The sequence below is a fragment of the Magnolia sinica genome, chromosome 10 (genome assembly GCF_029962835.1).
Source record: "Magnolia sinica isolate HGM2019 chromosome 10, MsV1, whole genome shotgun sequence".
Lineage (NCBI taxonomy): Eukaryota > Viridiplantae > Streptophyta > Magnoliopsida > Magnoliales > Magnoliaceae > Magnolia > Magnolia sinica.
Genome location: NC_080582.1, coordinates 4440534 through 4450038, shown reverse-complemented (window position 1 = coordinate 4450038; position 9505 = coordinate 4440534). Strand labels below are relative to the sequence as shown.

Below are 9505 nucleotides of genomic sequence, written 5' to 3'. Positions count from 1 at the left end.
AAAATCTCACGTTTCCCTTTTCTCTCTCTCTCAATCTCTCGCACCCCTTCTCTCTCTCTCTCTCTCTCTCTCTCTCTCTCTCTCTCCTGCGCCCCTTTTCTCTCTCACTCCAAAAGACATCTCGATAGCGAATTCAAAACTTGGTAAGCTTCGAATATGAGCTTTTTCCTTTTCAAATTTGTGTATGTGGATCTTTCTGATTACTTCCCTTGCATCCTTTTACTTCCCCTGAAAACTTAGAATGCAGGGGAAGCCGAAATGTGGAGTTCCGATTGCCGGTGGTCTAGCACTTCACATTGAAAGAACTATATTCTGCCTCACATGAAAGAACGGCATTATTGTCTAGGTCATTAGTCTTGCCAGTCCCAAGCCCAGGTAAAGGATGAGGGAGAAGGGCTTCAAGGTGAGCTTAAGCCCTTTTTTATTATTTTCCCTTGACGTTAGTAATTCCGTTCGATATTTACTTCTGTTCATGTTGTGGGCTTTGCAGCAAAACTTGGAAAGCTTAAAAATCATCTTAGACAACTGGAGGATGAATTTGTCAAGTCTTTAGCAAGTATGAATTTGTTAATTCTGGATGATGTTGAAACAGAACAAGTGTTTCAGTACCAATTAGATGGTGCAATGCCTTCATCTCTTAGGAAACATTTTGAAATAGACTTTTGTAGCCATGCACTGAATGATGTTGGTAAATTTTGTTTTGCAATCAATGGATCAAATGAAGATCGGGGCTGGCCAATGCATGTCAAACCTTTGCTGACCATGGTTGACCTATGGTTATTCATCATGGCAAAAAAAGTTTCAGAGATATTTTGGAGGGATATTTGGATCATAGAGTACATGAAAGGTGTAATTAAGTTGTATTGGATAATTGTATAGTTCTTTATGTACTTGTCAAGGTATTTTCTTCATTTGAAGGTATAGGAAGCCTATGAACTCATTTTTCAACTATATTCAGGCCTATTTTGGAGATCAAAACACAAGATTTGATATATTTAAATGAGATCAAAACTCATTTTCAAGGTATATTTAATACTCAATTCTACAGTTAACTCCAATAGTTGCATTGTCAATCCACTATTGAAAGCCTCCCTAGCCTCTAAACTACTTCCATGCTCCCTTTTTTTGGGTTCATTTTTGCTAGATATTAACTACATTCCTCTTTCCTTTTGTGAAGATTACACTCAATACTATGGAAAGCAGGATACAGCCTCATCTTTTCTTTGCTGGAGAGGTGGTGTTTTCTGTCCTGCTTTATTTTAGAAAGCTTTTAAGTCCGTCCATCATGGCCCACTCATGATGTCCAAAAGTTGATTTCTTTACAGGTGTTGAATATGGATGGCATAATTGGTGGGTTCAACTTTTAGGTAATATTTGTTTTTTGAGGAAGTACATGATCCTTGGGCACACTCTTCACTGGGTCCTCTTCCTTTTGATGGGCAGCTTGGTATCTTGAATGCTACTCAGTCCCAAGTACATACAACATACTTGGCCCATCTATGAGCAATCCTCCACGAATCTGACTATGCGACCAAGCTAAAGCAAGTCCCAATTGCGATGTCTAGGTAGCTGAACTGTCTAGGCAGGCCCCAATTGCAACCAAGCTAAAGCAGGCCCCAGTAGCTCTCAAACTATAGTTAACCTGTCATTTATTCTCTAGTTTGTGATTGTTGTAGATGATGAAAATGGTGATGAAGAAGGAGATCTTATCATGGAAGCATCTCTTACCAGTTTGAAGTCATTTTCTTAAGGGTGATGTTGTCTGTTGAAAATGACTAGTATTTTTATGTTGTTGAGATCCATCCACCTTTAAACTTGCATATGTGCCATGTGTGTGGTGGAATAATTGTCCCAACTTATTGAGTTGTGGCAATACAAGTTGTTATCTACCCCTTTTCTCAAAGGTTTTTGCTAAGACCATGCATGGGTGCCCATGATGCATAAGGTACTCATTCCCCAGCTTCTGGAAATGAATCATCATCATCATCAACATCTATAATCAATTTTTAGCAATTGGTTTAGGTTTTTGAAGCTACGCATAAAGTTTGAGAAATGGATGATTTTGACTTTTCTGCTTTGCTGAAAAACATTTTTCATGTAGTACAGCTACTAGGAATCCTAGTTTCTGAAAATCTCTAGTGCAGACCTTGAGTTTTACTATTGTTGTCAATGTTGTAGCTGCCTAGACTTACCAATAGGACCAAGTAAATTTGCCCTGCCAGGATGTAACATCTCGAAAAAATCCATATAAAGACCCGAGGACCACCTCAGGCAGAAATCACTAAGGACCAAATCCTTTAGAAATTTAACGAAGATTAATTAAGTGCTAAACTAAATCACCTATCGAATTAACTTGGATAGCTTTCAATACGAATTGTAAGACCCAAAACTAGTAGAACCGCTAATGCTACATTGCCTAAAAACATAGGATCCATCTTAAAACCCAGTTGCTCTCAGGAGCATCACGAAACTCTATATCGGACCTGGACCGCGCGTCGAAAGTCCGATTACCGCAAAACTATACGGTTATGACCGCCTTATTGGACTTGACTACCATCTCAGAAACCAAGTCCTAATAGTATCTACTAATGCACAACTTGAGCCCGGAGCGGAGTGTGTGAGGAACGTGATATCTTTAGGAAATGAACCGAAACTTAAGTGAATTGAGTCGTTCACTTGTAGGCCAAATCTAAGGCTACAGACCGTCAGATTCTGACCCAACTACACCCTTGGATCAGGAAAATTTCCCAACACAGGTCGATGTACTTGTGACCCTGATCAAGTGTCGATGACCGTTGAACTGAAACTGTCCTTCGCGGTCAATCTATAAATCTGATCGGACTGAAAACTTAACCTAGCGTAGATCCATCGTCAGGGGACTTACTCCCGATCGTATGCAGAAAAGGGGCCTCCAGATGCGCTTCGTTGGACCGAAACAGCCAACTTTTGGCTATAACCTAAGTATACCATGGCCCTAGGGCCAATCTCATCAGTTTTAGGCCTATATAAGGGCCTTAACTCACCCCTCTCTCATTCCATACGAATTCCAAACCCTAGGAGAGAGAAGAGGGCAAAGAGAGAAGGAAAGAGAAAGAAAGTGAGAGAGAAAGTAGGAGACAGTCCCTGGGATTCAATCTCACCACCCCACGTGCTGAATCAGCCTTTCTATATCGCTATTTCGACGATTTTGACTCCGTTCTTGGGTAAAAAATCCTAACCTTAACCTGTTTTAGAGATTCTAATAGAGAAAGTGATGAAATATCTAACTTATTTCATGCAATAGGTTGCCGTTGTGTCATAGACAAAGGCTTAGTGTTTAAACTGAGTTCGTTACGAGTCTACAGGCGAAAGGTGCGGCTATAAACGTTTAGGTTATGGTTTTCAAGGCTTTTAATGTCAATAATGATTTATGTCTAACTTGATTGCTATCACGTATGCTTAGATACGATGTTTTCTACATATCACACACACACACACACACACACATATATATACTATGTTGATTATAATGCAATTCATGTGTTTGTTGAAATGTTTGAATGAATATGAAATTTGAATTTATACTTGCTATGATTATTAATTGTAAGTATATGATTGTTGTGGGTGTGACAACTCCTTTGAGAAAGGACTTGCCAAAATATATGTTTTAACCAATATATTACATGTATATTGATATGTGTAGTTTAAGTGTTTGATAAAATGCTTGAATGAGAACATGCTTGTTGAAATGTATTTGACGAGGGTGTTGAGATGGGATTCTCAATTCCCTTATCTATAGTTACAGTTTCCTTTATGTAACCTATCATACTATTATGTGATTTGTGGATGAAATGCCTATGTATGTTACATGTACACTATGTGTTAGTAAAACGCTCAAATGAGATTTATATTTGGATTTGTTGTCACATGTTGTCTTTGACTATCATATGTGAATGCTATTGTTTTGAAGTGTGATTGGGGCTACGATGAAGTCCAAGCGATCAGCAATGGTTTACGATCAGAGGCTGAACTGTTCTAGCCGTGTTGGACACGTTCCGATGAATCCAAGTGGTACGGTGATTATTGACAGTGGTTAGGCCAATGCGGAGTGCTTACGCGCTCCATGTCGATTAACTCAACATACGCTCGTACTAGTCGAGCTTGTCAAGTAACCCGAATGGCCTAATGTGTGTTCACCATGTATGGACGCTACTGCTTGAACCTAAGGTATCAACTTACCAATGTGAGCCCGTTTAACCTTGGTACCTCGATCCGCTAAGACTCATGAGTCGGACATGGTGGTATGGGATACTGTGGTCGAGCCGTCGGCATACGCTAGGGCGACGAGCCTCCCCGTAGTGACCAGTGAGCAAACTAAACTTGTGAGCTGAATACGGTGGTATGAGACACTATATTCGAGCTGTCAGCCTACGATCAGGTGAAGAACCCATAGTGAGCTCGAGTATACACTAGGACTACGTTAAGGTGACGAGCCTTTTCGTAGTAACCTCGAGTATAAACCAGGCCTACATCGAGGTGACGAACCGCTCCGCAGCTACCTGGAACTATTCTTCGTATGTGACTAACTAGGACTGACGACCCTAGATGGATCAATGTTTGGGGTAATGTTATAAAGGGAGGTACCTTAGATTTCCAATCCTGTTGTATGAATATGCTTATCTAAGAACTTGGCTAATCACGCACACGCACCGCATTGCATGTGCCTTTGGCGTTGGAGTTGAGCACAGGGGGAGTGTTGCATGCCATGACCATGAGATAATGTCGCTGAGGGAGTGCAAGCAAGGGCATACATCATTATCGCATTTCATACTTGCATTAACAAGAGTACTTAGGACATGATTGTTGTACTGCTTTATCATTACTGCTTGACTAAATTGATAACATGTTAACCTTTGCTTTATAGCTCCACTGAGTTGATCACTCACTCCCACATTCTGGGACGGTGCTTTGAACACCAACCAGACCCTATTGTAGTTGCAGATGATGGTGATGCTTATGTATCGGAGCCGGACTTTTATGATGACGAGGAGGAGTTCTCCTACATGCAACTCTCTGGCGGGTCTATATAGACCTGGAGTTGCGCATTGGGGCTATAGGGATATAGATAGATGATATCACATTTTATCATTTTGTTATTTTTGGAATTATACATGTAAATGCTTAACCTAGTGACTTTCATACTCTGGGGACGTACAATTACTTATACATTTTATATACTTATCATAGTCTTCCGCTTACGTAATTTAACTGTCTCTGGAGTATCATATGTTGATTTGGTATAATCCCACTCACGTTTAATGCACTAATACGGACAACATTTAATCATCATTATTTATGTTGCATAAGTGATGTGTTGGAACTCGGGAGTTGGGCTCCTTCTCAACCCCCGATTTCAAGGCGTTACATAAGATGTGCCCAAACTCACTTGTTCTACATGTGCTTGTAATCTAGGCTCTATTCTACATTACTAATTCTACTACATCTTATGGATTGTGTTCATGCACAACATAATTTCGTTCCTATTCAGTGATTGATTTTTGTTTAAAATGTGCAATCTCACTAAGGTTCAGAAATTGTAGCTCAGTTCTACTCATGGATTTGAATATTCGTATCAGATTGGCCAATATGTTTACATTTGATCCATATCAATGGGTTCCCATACACATACGAGTTTTCAAATGGCTTGGCCCAAATTTTGATATGGCACACTGTATTGTTGTGAGATGATACATCTATAAATACCCCTTCTTTGATTTTATTAGTCAAAGGGGCAAACCATTACTTTTTATATCCGTTTTCCTTCTTCTTTTGTTGTATTGTGATGTAGTCTCTCTAACCCGTCAAATCATACTTGATTTGTGTTTTTTAGGGCCTATTCAGTTGATTTTCCAAAAATTTCACATTTTAACAGTTTTTGCTGATTTTTGAACAATAACGTTCACGCATATTGAACAGATAAATTGCTTTTTTATAATAAAGTAAAATATTATCTACAATATGCTTTTGGGGACGACCCTGTTTGTTGTGGTCTTGGGTCAAGTTGGGTTACATGCATATGGTCATCATCTAAGCCTCATCTCAAGTAAGTGGGTTACATGCATATCATTACTATAATAGTGAGAAAGCTGTGAAGGAATTTGGTACTTGTTTGAAGATGTTTTAATTATGTTTGCATATAATTAGATGTAGTTCTTAATTGTGAAAAGAGGTGATAGACAATGCTAGACCAAATTAAATGTGTGAAAAGAGGTGAGAGACAATGCTAGACCAAATTAGATGTAGTCCATGAAACTAACCCAAAATGGCAGGTGAGCTTGTTTCTTCTAATAGAAGAAATCAACACAATGGCCATTTGGGAAAATGGCCATTCCACTCATTGAGAATTCAAAAGTTGAAATGCAGCTCCATTCACTGATATATTGTTAATGTCACTGCTTTCTCATATCATATGATTCATATCTAGCGATTAGAAGTGTGATGATGGAGCATTCAATGCAAGTGATACTAAGTGATGGTGACCTTTCAAGTTTAGCAAACTTAAAACATAATTTGGAGCTGAATCAATTGAGGACAGGAACTGAGGCATCAGAAAGTGTGATGATGGAGCATTCAATGAAACAATTATCAGTCCGTCCATAATTTGGAGCTTTTAAGTCCATCCATAAGGCCCACTCATGATTTTTTTCTTGAACAGTTTCGGTATTGTTCATCTAATTTTCTTTCTGGAACATTTTCGATAAGTATGCTATTCATCTAATTTTTTTCTGGAATAGTTTCAGTAAGTTTGTTGTTCATCTTATTTTTTTTCATGGTAACCTTAATCGAGAAACTTATTTTGGCTTTGCTTGTGGACTGCAGAAACAAGCTTTATAAGGTTTGTTCTTTGTTTAGTTTTAACCCTGTTTGGTAGATTGTTTGCTTAGGGTTCATCTCTTTTTATTAGCATTTGAAAAAAGAAAAGGAAAATTAGAACACCTAATCATAATTTCCTTGGGGCTTGTTTCACAAGTAGGAATCCGTGGGAGAAGAAAGGAATTCTTTATCATTATTTCCCAATGTACCAGTTCCGGGTTAGCAAGCTGCTACACCTCATGGAATGGGATTTGGCATGCAATGGTAATTCATATGCCAAGAAAATCACTATTGTTTCTATCACTATTGCAGCGCATGTGTTTTGCATTTGGTCACTCATGGTACCTAACAATAATGGAAAATATGGATTTTTCTTGCAGTCAATGCCTGCATTTCCTCAGATATCAAAAACTACCAACCCATTTGATCTTGGCATTGAACCAACTCCAATTCATGCCCCAATGGTGAGTATTTTTTTTTTATTTACTTTTAGCTTGTTTTTGCTTGAGTTACTACTTTAGATTTTTCTTGCATTATGTTCTACCAGTATACTAGGGGAACTAGTAATGATTTTTCAAGTGGGCTTGGATCATTCCCTTGGAAGCACAATCAAGACTGTTTAGCGCCATTGGCAACATTCATATTGATGTGTGGTACAAATTGGGGTGGTATGGATTCAAATCTCTATTTGCACTTTGAGGGCCTGTTTGGAAGGATTGCCAAGTTGGAATTGGCATGCTACTCGAGCGGAACCCATCTGCTTTACATTAATTGGGTTGGTACAGGAAAATGCAAACTGTGTTAAGTCAGATTTCTTTTATGCTCTATTGCTGCCCCAAATTGCAATTGGGTTTGCACATTGCCCATTCTCTATTCCAAAAGCAAAGCTTCCAAATGCACCCTGACATTTAAACACCTTTCAAGCTCTTTTTAGAACTTTTCATATTATTGCTAAAGTAATTTGTGAGGGGAAAAAAAATGTGAATCACAACATGTGTATACCCATGCCACATGAGCCAACTCAATCATCCGACGAGTCATGCTTGTGCTAGGAAAATGGACAAAAAACCACCAACTACAGCATGTTTGGCATAGGAAAATTAATGGACAGAAAACCACCAACTACAGCATGTTTGGCATAGAATAATGGACAGAAAACCATCAACTACAGCATGTTTGGCATAGGAAAATCTCTTAGTTTGGAACATCCTAGTCACCTTTCGTACATGTGACCCAAGTTGAAACTTAGTTGTGTACATGATTCCCATCCACCACAAATGGATGGTTGGATATCTAGGAACAGTCTCATTTAGAAACGAGAATGCATAAATCTTGCTATAGAATTATTTTAACTGCTCCAATTTTATCTTTGTTAATTAAAGTTTCTGCTGCAGGTTGTGAAATGTGAGTTGCCGATTGTCCCTGCAAGGGAATTACCATCTGAGGAATGTCCAACCTAGCTCTCTAGTTCCCAATCAAGTAAATTTAGAACCACCTGCTTTCTAATTCCCAGTCAGGGTGAAAGAAAAACATCGCTACCTACCGGAGTATACTATGTATTGGACTTTGGCTCCTAGTCTTGCTTCCTACCTATTTCTTTTTCTTTTTTGCCTGCTATGTAAGTACCTAAATTTCCTTCTATGCAGCTATATTTTAATCCTGCTATTGTGAAAATGTTGAGCAACCTGAAGGTATATATTATTGACATATGGATTGTCTTTGACATTTTGCATTTTGCATTTTAGCATAACTGTTGCACACTTGCTGTATGTTGATGAAGTTTGGTTTTGCAATATGAAAGCAATGCTCAGTTCGTGAGGTGGTCAACCATGTGCAGTAAGCTTTCAGATCAAAGCGAAGCTGAGAATAAGGTGTTAGTTGATGGAAAATTGATAACCAGTAAAGGCACATCCATGGAGTTGTCGCTTGCGATTGTTGAGAAGCTATTTGGCTGCGAGAAGGCATTGGATCTTGCTGTCAATGAGAACTTTAAATAGACATATAACTATTATATTAGTATTGTACTTTTGTCAATGGATTAAAATGAATGAGTGTATTTGATTGAATGAATGAATGATTGCATTTAATTGAATGAATAAATGATTTAGCCATGAAGTATTTATCTATATTAGCTTATATGAGTTGATCTATCAGGTCATGTACTACAATGGTAAGAGATGCCATTATTATATTTTCTTTAATTATTTTTTAAAAAAATAGGCAGTAGCTACGACTATTAACTGTAGCCCTTTATCTGGAAACCGTAGATGTTTCTAATTTCAGCCTATTGCTACGGTTCTTACTCTACTTTTAGCTACAGATATAATCCGTAGCTGTATATACTTTAGAGCTACGGAAAGTATTGCTACAACTTTAATCCGTAGCTATTGCCTTTATGGCTACAGATTAAAACCGTAGCCATAGCTTTAAGACCTACGATTATGACACCAATGGCTACAGTTGTGCTACGGACTATAACCGTAGCCATAGGCCTTTAGCTACGGCTTTTATCCATAGCCTTTACCTAGTTTTTTGGTAGTGTATATGCTTCGATATATCGAAGCCCTCTTTAATACCATCGAAGTTCAAATCTCGATGACATCAGAAGACTCTCGATGATATCAGTCATGGGCACGAAGATTTCCAGCAAAAT

The 9505-nt window shown here is 38.4% G+C and overlaps 2 long non-coding RNA genes across 2 annotated transcripts; both read left to right on the top strand.

Moving 5' to 3' along the window:
- Nucleotides 1-1147: 1147 nt before the first annotated feature.
- LOC131257325 (uncharacterized) lies at nt 1148-1906 on the top strand. The gene is made up of 2 exons (XR_009177315.1): nt 1148-1234; nt 1368-1906. It is a non-coding gene; the product is annotated as an uncharacterized LOC131257325 (long non-coding RNA).
- A 5112-nt stretch (nt 1907-7018) lies between these two features.
- LOC131257324 (uncharacterized) lies at nt 7019-8961 on the top strand. The gene is made up of 4 exons (XR_009177314.1): nt 7019-7116; nt 7233-7316; nt 8247-8331; nt 8499-8961. It is a non-coding gene; the product is annotated as an uncharacterized LOC131257324 (long non-coding RNA).
- Nucleotides 8962-9505: the final 544 nt, after the last annotated feature.